This window comes from Elephantulus edwardii, unplaced genomic scaffold (genome assembly GCF_000299155.1).
Source record: "Elephantulus edwardii isolate Elephantulus edwardi_28Jun2011 unplaced genomic scaffold, EleEdw1.0 scaffold00176, whole genome shotgun sequence".
In the NCBI taxonomy this organism is placed as follows: Eukaryota; Metazoa; Chordata; class Mammalia; order Macroscelidea; family Macroscelididae; genus Elephantulus; species Elephantulus edwardii.
Window position 1 is genome coordinate 5,331,434 of NW_006399926.1, and position 10,976 is coordinate 5,342,409.

General features: G+C 44.6%; 1 pseudogene; it reads left to right on the forward strand.

Annotated features, from left to right (window-relative positions):
• Window positions 1–1,380: 1,380 nt before the first annotated feature.
• LOC102870459 lies at window positions 1,381–2,111 on the forward strand (annotated as a pseudogene).
• The last annotated feature ends 8,865 nt before the right edge of the window (window positions 2,112–10,976 follow it).

The window sequence follows — 10,976 nt, forward strand, 5'->3', positions numbered from 1 at the left end:
TAAGAAATCTATTTTCTGAGTTTCAGAGCAGAAGTCCCTTTAAACAAATTATAAATGTGACTTGAAGTAGCATGTCTTCTCATTTGGTAAAAAATTGATTAATATTTTAATTAATAATAAAAAATTGATTAATATTTCCTTTTTTAAAAAAGCTATGTTAAATCCTAACTCTCAGAAGAATGGAAATCCAAGAACACTTGATTGTGCTTATGCAAAACCTATACTTGGACCAGGAGGCAGTTGTCAGAACAGAGCAAGGAAACGTTGCATAGTTCAAAATTAGGAAGGGTGTATGCAAGGGATATGTTCTATCTCCAAACCTTTTCAATCTACATGCAGAACAGATTATGTGGGAGGCTGAGCTCTATGAGGAGAAATGTGGCAATATGATTGGAGGAAGACTCATCAACAATCTGTGTTATGCAGATGACACAACCCTGTTTTGCTGAAACTGACTGCAGGCTTCAATATGGATTGAAGCTCAACATCAAGAAAACAAACATTCTCACCACTGGGCCAATTGACAGCATCATGATAGATGGTGAAGAGATTGAGATTTTTAACAGCTTTAGTTTTCTTGGCTCCACAAACAACATTCTTGGCACCAGTAACCAGGAAATTAAAGGTGTATTGCACTGGGAAAGTCTGCTGTCAGAGACCTCTCCAAAGTACTGAAGAGCAATGGTGTTAGTCTGGAGACTAAGGTGCACCTGATACAAGCCATGGTCTTTGCAATTACTTGCTATGCATCAGAGAGCTATACAAGGACTAGGGATGATAAAAGGAGAATTGATGCCTTTGAGCTGTGGTGTTGCAGAAGAGTATTGAATATACCATGTACTGCTAAGAAAACAAACAAGTTCATCGTTGAGAGGGTGAAACCAGGTTGCTCCTTGGAGGCAAGGATTCTGAAGCTTAGTCTGACATACTTTGGACATGTTGCAAGGAGGGACCAGTCCTCGGAGAGGGACGTCATATTTGGGAGGCTGGAGGAACAGCGCAAGAGAGGAAGACCCTCAATGAGATGGATTGATTCAGTGACTGGGGTAACGGGGGAGGTGTGTCGGAGACAGTGAGATTGGCACAGAATAGAGCAGGGTTTAGGGCTGTTGTCCATAGGTTCATTATGAGTCACAGGCCACTCGATGGCGCGTAACAACAACATGTTAAGTCCAAAGGGGGCCTTTGTAGTCATCTGTTCCAGCCAAACTTTGTCATGAACTGTTTGTTGAAGTATCTCCACTTGACCAGTAGAGGGCACTTCAAACATCTATCTCTACGTCGCTTGTGGCGCAAATGCAGACGCTGAAATACAGTGTTCACGCATGTCAGGAAGAGCCCTGCAGATTTCTTTTGGAAATTCACAAAAATATAGAAAATATGAACTGTGCCTCATTGTTGATTTCACAAGAATGCGAATTTGAAAAGCAGTTCAAGGAGAATGAAATCATCCAATGAATTGCAAGAAAACCTTTCTGGTTTTCCACTCTGTGTGCTGCCTTTCTATTTGGTGGTCAGCACCTAATGAACAAACGGATAAAGTTTGAACTGAGAAAGCCATTAATTCTCTGGTCTCTGACTCTTCCCGTCTTCAGTATATTGGTGCTCTTCGAATTGGTGTTTATATGATGTATATTTTGATGACCAAAGGCCTGAAGCAGTTTGTGACAGGGTTTTTACAATGGACCTGTCAGCAATTTCTGGGCTTTATGCCTTTGTGCTAAGCAAAACACCCGAATTAGGGAATACAGTATTCATTATTCTGAAGTAGGAGCTGATCTTCCTGCACTGTACCACCACATCACTGTGCGCCTGTACTCTTGGTATTCCTACAAAGACACGGTTGCTGGGGGTGTTTGGTTCATGACTATGATCTATGGGCGTGCACCGCCTGATATACTCTTACTGTGCCTTGAAGGCACCTGGATTCCGAGTTTCCCATAAGTTTGCCATGCTCATCACCTTGTCCCCGACCACTCAGATGGTCATAGGCTGCATGGATGCAGAAAGACCAGTGTCCATCTCACTTTCACAGCATCTTCTGGTCCTTATCCATGTATCTCAGCTACAGGCAGGGTGCCCCTCTGATGCCAGTAGTTGGGTTAAACTAAAAGTCTGAGGAGCAGAAGTGGGCCCGAGGCAAGGCCAGGAAGCTCGTTCTGAACTATATGTCAGCTGGGATGAGCTCCCATTTGCAGAGTGTACAAAATTGAGAGCTAAAACTTGTCCATTTGTGAACTCATCTCACCCAAAGAGGAGGAAATAACTCAAGTATCAGGTATAAAGAGACATTTTATTGTTTGTTAGGGTCTCTGGAGGTCTCTTGACTGGGTTAGGATCACTGGCTTCCTCCAGAACAGGACGGGGCACCGTCACTCTGTTTGTGGTGACCAATGGCTATCTCCCTGGTTTAGAAAGAAGATCAGAAAAAGCTAATATCCTCATTCTTCTTCTCCTGATTCTTAAAGGCGTTGGCCAAGTAATCTATGCCCCTTTTATCCTATGGGGATAAAACCCTACAAATAAGGAAATTCCATCACTAGCAAGTTCTATACTGAGAGAGGGAAGAGAACAGAGACAGATACAAGTAAGGAGATGGTTGGCCGGGTGAGGTTGTGGAGTTGGGGTCAAGCAAAGTGAGCAGTGGTACTGACTTGTCACTGTATTTAAGACAACAAGTAGTGACTTGTTTAAGAGCACATTCAGGTTCACACACCCAGCCCCCTTCAGGTGCATTGTCTTCTCCAGAAGCCAATATTCTCCTCTTTAGCCAATGCTCCTCCCACTTAAATTCTACCCCATCAAAATCTATTAGTTCTAACTCCCAGTGTTAGCAATTCCTTTCATCAAGTTAATGAACTCGGTGCTGTGAATACACTTTAGACACATAAAAGTCCATGGAATGAGTGTAGGCTTTATGATTCCCACTGAGTTGCCCCTGCTTCCATAGGAAGTGGTAGTTTAGAGGTAGAATTCCCACTATCCAAGCTGGAAATGAAAATTTCTGGTCACTGAACCTCATGCTCTGGTACCACCCATCTGGCAATGGAGACTTGTCCTGGACAGCACCTCCCCTGCTCCCAAAGAAGAGTGAAGAGGAATCTTTAAAAGGCAACCCATTGGAGTGGGGTGGGCGGGGAGAAAAGTGCAACAATGAATGAATGGAAATCCTAAATCTCTGTAAATGTTCATTGAAATGAATAATAATAATAATATAATAATAATAATGCAACCCATTACCCTGAGGGAACAAAGTGCTTGGAGAGACTCTAAGTGACCAGTGAGAGGGAGATACTTAAATACATTCACTGTCCTTTAAATCATAACCTTTTCTTGACTTTCTAACAGATCTACCATTTTTTTTGGCTCACTTTCAAAGAAATCACTTTATTCCAACAACAGCATTGATATTACATTCTATTCTCTTTCCTCCCTCTCCACAGATGAAAAACTGAGCATCAGAGAGTGAGGATGACTTGTCCAAGGTCATACAACAGGGCAGCCCTAGTAACAGTACATCACATTCTGCTTTCAACAGGGACTGGCTCTGCAGATACAATGAGGAGAAGAAGATATGAAAGGTGAATCAAGGAACAACCAGACTCCAGATCAGCCGTCCAAACAGTGCCTCTGCCTCACAGTGGGGTTCTCAGATATGCCAGGGCACATGGAATTTGCTCACCCACTTCTGCCCATTCCCTGCACTGCACAACCTTTTTCTGCCCCAAACAAGCCAGACCTCCACTCACACAGGCACTGAGGAAATTGGGGAAGGTTTCCTTCATGACCTTCATCAGGTTTGCCTTGTCTATCTTATCATCATCCCCAGCAAATTTGTGAACTAGCTCGACCAACCACAGCGAGGACTTCTCAGTGGGAATGCTGCTCATTTTGGTTTTCAAAAGGGCTATGGGGAGGGGGTAGACAATAACATTTTCTTTTTATTCCAAGACAACAATCTGTAGACAAGAAATGAACTGAATGGAGGAGATTTTGGAGTGAAGACTGAAATAAGGCAGAACAGAAGAAACTTCTTCTTTCTAAAGTGGTGAGAGAAATTGCTCTCAGAGAGGGGAAGGTAGAATCAAGTCCAGAGTACTGAAGCAATTCTGGGGGCTTCGGGAGGAGAAGAAGGAGAATAGAATAGGTCTGGGCTTCTCTATCTGGCCACCTTTTTTTGGAATGTGAATAAATATGGATCCTCTCAGTCAGTTTGTCAGATGGTTGTCCTCTAGATTTCTTGGCATAAGCTGATGAGCACATCTAGGGCAGCATCTGTTTGTTGAAATATTCCAGTTTGTATTCCATCAATTCCTGGGACCTTATTTTTTCCTAAGTCCTTCAGAGCAGCCTTCATTTCCTCCTTCATCACTATTGCCTCTTGATCATATGCTGTTCCTTGAAATTTTGTATCTGCCAATTCTTTTTGGTACAGTGATTCTATTCTCTTTCAATATCTTTGTACTAGCAGTCAGGAAACCAAAAGATGAATTGCATTGGGAAAATCTGCTGTCAGGGACCTCTCCAGAGTACTGAGAAGCAACAATGTCAGTCTAGAGACTAAGGTGTTCACAATTATTTGCTATGCGTCAGAGAGCTGGGCAGTGACTAAGGATGACAGAAGAATGATTGATGCTTTTGAGTTGTGGTGCTGGAGAAGTGTCTTGAACATGCCATCAATCACCAAGAAAACAGATAGATCCGTCTTAGAGAGGGTGAAACCAAATTTCTCCTTGGAGACTAGGATTTTGAAGCTCTGTCTCACATACTTTGGGCATGTGGCCAGGAGGGACTGGTCCTTGGAGAAGGACATCATGCTCTTAAGGGTGGAGGGAAAGTGCAGGAGAGGAAGACCCCAGATGAGATGGATTGATACAGTAACTAGGGTAATGGCCGTAGGTGTATCAGAATCAGTGAGACTGGCTCAGGATAGGTCATAGGGTTGCTATGAGTCACAGGTGACTTGATGGCACATAACAATAATAACAGCAACAATGGGTAGTGAGAGGAAGGTCTGAATTGTGATAAGTGGAGATACAGTGTCTGCTGGCTTCTTGAGTTTGGAGGATGATTAGAAAGAGAAGTATCAAATCCAGAGCCAAGAATTTCCCAGCAAACATAGCCTTCACTGTATTCCATTCTCTCACTTAGGGAATAATTTAGGACCACTAGCCTTGGACATCAGGTCTAAATTCCTGGGTTTCTGGTCCCTTATCATCTGGGATACTCCAGAAGACTGTGAGGGTCAAGATAAACCTGGTCATATTAAAGTCTTACCCTAACTATGCAGAAAGTCTCTAGCACAGGCTTCCACTCTTAAGGAGGACACCGGCTGTTGCTATGAGCAACGGAACAGCACACACAGAACACAATAAAGGGCTTCCTGGACTACTCCCTGGATAGAAGACAGGCTGAGATGCCCAGGCTGTTTCTAGGCTTAAGAACTAGAATTACCACCCGAGTTTCTCAAAATGAACTAGTGTTACTGAAGAGGAATTAGGGGAAATTCATTGACTTGTCCATTGCTGAAGAATATCTACCTCTAGTTTCTTTCTTTACAGAATACTATCAAGTCCTCCTCTGTTTTACATAAGCAGTACAGACCTCCAGAAGACAAGTTCTCCCCATAGTACGGTGGCATCTAGGCTGGGGAAGACGTGGTTCTTAGAGTGTAAATGATGGAGTCCTGAATCCCAGACCGTGAAGGCTCTCTGGAGTTATTCTTGACTCCCACAACTACTAAGAGACCATTGTCACCTTCTGAAGAAGGAGAAAGTCTGAGCTGCTGCATGAGTGGTGGCTGCAGCCAGGCCTGGGTTTGATGAGTGCAAATGTCAGAAGTGATGGGGCATTCCCAAGGTGAGGATGGCTTGGGGATTGGTTAGACTGTTTACAAAGTGGCAGCAGGACAATTTGATCCCGCAATGAATGTCCCAAGACAATTGTAATTAGATCCTTACAATCATTCATAGGCTGATTCTGATCCTTTCACCCTCCAGAAAGCCCTAGCAGTTACTCACTACAAATCTTTGTCCAAACAGAGTGAAGGGCTACACAAGAGAGATTTTTACTTTTTTTTTAACCTAAGAGTTCTCAGAAAGGCACCCAAGATTAAGTCAAGAGAAATCATAAGATCATATAGCTGAGCCTGCTCCTTATTGATATTGGGGCATGGGGTGGTAAGATAGGGGATTTGTTAGCCCAAGAACTCCCAGGTCAGGGGTGTACTACCCTATTCCTGCAGGCAGCAGGGCAGGTGGGCACAGCTCTGAGAAAGTACAAAGGCAAGTGCAGATTGGCGGATCTGTGGGGAGTCAGAGGAGAGGTGAGGGAGAATGGGCACCTGGGCACAGAGCAGGCCTTTTATACAGCGCAGCTTGGGAGTTTCCCAGACCTGCATACTCTGTGGTAATGAGCATTAGTTTCCCAGAATATTGCTCCGCTTTGTGTGGAGAGACACACCCAAGTGCTGTCCTGGGCCTCCAGTGCTTACCACTACCAGGCCACACACCGTGGGCTTCTGCCTACTCCTGGCTGGTGGAAGGAGATCCTAGAAAAGAGTTGTGGACATTGCCACATCGCAGGAATAATTGAGGTAAACCAGTGTAAAAAAAAAAAAAGGATTGAAGCTAGGGGCTAGGAAGGAAGAAACACCTGTTTGATAATTTCTCTGGTCATTCCACAAGATCCTATTGATTGCTAATAATCTTCCTGAGTGTGTAATGTGTCAGGCAGGGTGTTATTGTCTTGTGTATGTTGTCTTAGAGCCCACAAGGGCCCTGTGAGTTCATGTTATGTTCTTTACCTCTGTGAGGGAAGTATTTGCTCTTTTATAGAGAAACAATCTGATGTTGTGATTTGTTTTCTCAAGGTTATTCAGAATATGGCAAGTCAGGATTCAAACTCAGGTCACTTGAACTGCGAAGCTCCCTGTTAATCATGTTGTCCTCCAGGCAGCCTCTGATAGTGTTACTCTTTGGCCCAGGCAAGGACCACCACCATTGCCTGTCCTGAGGGAGCTTATGGACCAGGACAGATGGCCCTGCCCATCACAAAGTCTTCCACAGGTATTTCCATCCATGGAGAGGTGTGGACTCCAGGGCTGTGCCAACAGTAAATGTGGCCTCTGTGGTTCACGAAGCCTTAATTGTCACACCCCTTCATGTCATGAGACGCTTCATAAGGAACTGTGTGTGGACACCATTGCCCTGGGAACAAAACTTTTTTCATTAGAGAAGTTCACTTTTTAAAAGCATCTAATAGCTAACACCATCTTTCTATAGTCCCACAGGAGACCCTGGAGCAGGAGTGGGATCACCGATAAAGGAAGAATTGGTTCTCAGACAATCAGTTGGAGTGGAGATGTTTGTACCATCTTACCACACAGCCGCCTCGTGGGTGCCCAGGGTCACACCAGGAGCCACGGTTAAAATAAACCTGGGCTGTGTGGCCAGCACCAAGACAACTCTTTCAATCTTTCTATTTGGAGAGACTGAAAGCAGAAAAGGACATTTTTGAAGTTCTTTTGTATTTGGGGCCCACATAGGAGGATTTGGCTGCTATTTCCAGAGAGATTTAGAAGGTGTAGGAGAGGGGGCTGCCAGGTCAGCTCCAACACTGCAAGTGTTTTAGTAGCTAGACCCCCTGGGACACTGCACCTTCATCCACGGTGAATGCGTGGAAGCTGTAGTGTTTCCTACACTTTGGCTCACAACCAGGAAGGTGTACCGCAGTGGGTTTCTTTATTTTTATTTTTTTTTATTTATTATTATTTTTGTGTGAGTGTACCGTCAAATCAGATCTGACTGGTACAGGAGGAGATTGTTCCTCCTTCCCCCGGCAGAGCATCTGGTGGATTCGAACCGTGCGCCTCTGGGATTGTAGTTGCAGCTCCTTTCCACTAGGCCACCAGAGCTCCCCTATCGCAGTGGGTTTCTAACTACCTTTCTGTTAGTCCTGCAAGGAACTGTAACCTCTTGAGTCTCTAGATTATTTGTTTTTCTACTTAAAATTTATGCAGAAGTTATTGTCTTCTGCACAGAACCCACCCAGTTATCAATGGTGACCACAGACACCAGCTTCTTGTATGAACGTGGAGACACTGGGCTGAGCGAGGTGATCTGTCAACCCTGTGATGCTTGATTTCCTACGTAGGAGGGAGTGAAGAAGAGTCATCACATCTTCAGCATCTGTCTTTCCTTCCTTTATGCACAGCAGCCCGTGGTTACCGTCTGTGCAATGCCCTTGACTCTGAAGTGTTCCAACCTGCTGCAGAAGAGCTGGAGCAGGAAGCAGGCGCTGGGAGGGAGAGCAGAGTCCCTGGGGCACACTGTGAATCACTGACATTTTCTCTCTTCCTGTTCCCTCCACCCCAAAAGATCCCTGTAAAAAGCAAGGAGATCCTGGGCTGTTCAGACTGTTCTCCAGAGCTGTTCCTAATCTCACCACAGAAAAAAGAAACTCACAGAACCCCAAGTGTGTCAGAGCAGGACCATGCCATAAAGTTTTGGCCTTTCAGAGCCAGATCCCCAGTCCTTTCTTCCAACCTGCCTCTCAGCAGGTTTGTATCTGTAATCCTCTGGCTAGTAGCTGAGGTGCATTACTTAATATGGTTCTTCAAGCCATAGTGTTTGTGCTTTTATTGCTGTTGTTCGGTGTCCTCAAGTTGACTAAGACTCATAGCAACCCTATGAACAATAATAGCTCTGATCCCTGCCCCATCCTGAACCTACCTCTCCATCTCTGACACACCTGACCCCATTGTCACAGTCATTGTGACAGTCCATCTCATCCAGGGTCTTCCTCCCCTCTGTTGTCCCCTCATCCTTACAAGCATGACTTCCTACTCCAAGCACTGGTCCCTCCTGACGACATGCCCAAAGTATGTGAGATGGAGCTTCGAAATCCTTGTCCCCAAGGAGCAACCTGGTTTTACCATCTCCCACCTGGGAGGTATTATGCAAATGAGGTGCTTGTGGCCCAGCACAAGCTTGGATAGGATGGCTTGGATAGGATGGCTTGCTAATAATGTAAAGATGCATGACATCCTTATAGGGGGTAGGATCATGCACAAAAGCAACATGGAATTCTAACAAAGGGATTGGTTAGTTTTTTCCCTCCTGTGACACTAACGTGAGCCACCCCAGGGCATAGTGGTACCTTCACTTCCACCAACAGGAATAGATGGGGGTAGAAGTTGATTTTGGACCCATGATCTTGCTATGGGAATCTCCTAGGCCTGGGAGACAGAGAACTGTTAACAGCAGAGATAGTGAGAGGCAGTGGTAGTAGCTGCACAACCACGAGAGAGCACACTGGGCTTCCAGCCCATAGTGTGGGGCAGCTGAGGGTCTCCACACAGCGCTCTGGCAGCGTGGTGTGACTCTGTACACTTATCAGTGCAGCTAAAGAGCTTTGGAGCAGAGGCAGAGGCAGGGTTTGTGGGGGCAGAGTTGTGGGGCCAGAGAGGGGATTTCCTGTAGGCATGGCTGAGATGAAGCCATCTTGAGGAACTATATCCTTATTTTTAAAGAAACTATATCATTGTGAATGTTGTCTGAGTTCTGTGTGATTACTGCTGTTGTTACTGTGCACTGTTGAGTTGGAACTGACCCAGAGTGGATCCTCCAGTGGGTTTTGAGAAACAGTCAATTGCATGGAGGAGACTGTGCATTCTCCTGCAGTAATTACTACTACAAATTATCAAATCCAGCAGAGAAGTAGGAGGGACATTTGGGGAACGGCTGGTGTTTGAATTGAGATAAAAGATTGGAGGCAAGAGGTGTGTCTGACTTCTGCTTAGTGGGAATCAGCCTTGGGATGTTGATCTTGATTCTCCTCCCTCTTAGTGAAGTTTGAGGTGGTCAGATGCTGCTGCCATACCATTTTATAGTAACCATTGCCAGCTGAGTCCATTCCTACTGACAGAGGCCCTGCAGGACAAAGGAGCACTATCCTTGAGTATTTCTGAGGTTGTCATCTAACAACATCATCAACAACAAAATCTTTCCTGAAGTACATGGGCATATCTTTCCCTCAGAGGAGTGTTTGGTGGATTGGAACCTCTAACCTATTTACCAGCAGCTGAACACTTAACTACTGTACCAGTATCGTTCCTTCTCTGTAGATTTTGTGGTTATGTACTGTCAAGTCAAAACAGACTCATAGCTGACTCTCCAGTGGGCTTTCAGGGGCTGTAAATGACATGGGAGGGACATAATTACAAAATGGGTAAAAGACATGGTGTCTTTTTTTTTTTCTTTTTCAAAGAGGAAGATATTTGGATGGCCAACAGACACATGAGGAAATGCTCAAAATCACTGGCAATAAGAGAGATGCACATCAAACCCACAATGAGATACCATCTCACCCCAGTAGTAGTGGCAAAGTTTAACAGGACAGCAAGTAGTAAATATTGGAGAGGATGTGGCGAGATAGGAACTCTTATACACTATTGGTGGGATTGTAAAATGGTAGAACCGCTCTGGAAGGTAGTTTGGCGCTTACTCAAAAAGCTGAACAGAGAAATTTAATATGATCCAGATATTCTACTGCTCAGAATATACCCTGAGAAAATGAGAATGGAGGCACAAATGGAGATTTGTACACCAATGTTCATAGCAATGTTATTCACCATTGCAAGAACATGGAAACAGCCCAAATGCCCAACCACAATAGAATGGATTGAGAAATTATGGTACATTCACATGATGAAATACTACACAGTTCACAGGAGCAATGATTTAATAAATTACTACCTAACTTGGGAAGGACTGGAGAGCATTATGCTACATCAACTAATTCAGTGATATAAGGACAAATATTGTATAAGACCATTAATGTAGACCAAGTATGAGGATCCAAGGAGGGGGAGGGTGGGAGCAGAAGGATGAGATTGGGTGGAGGTTGAGTGTGTTAATCATAGGGTCACACAGTTTGATGGGTGGAGGGGGGGGCAGGTGAAGGAAATGGGAAAG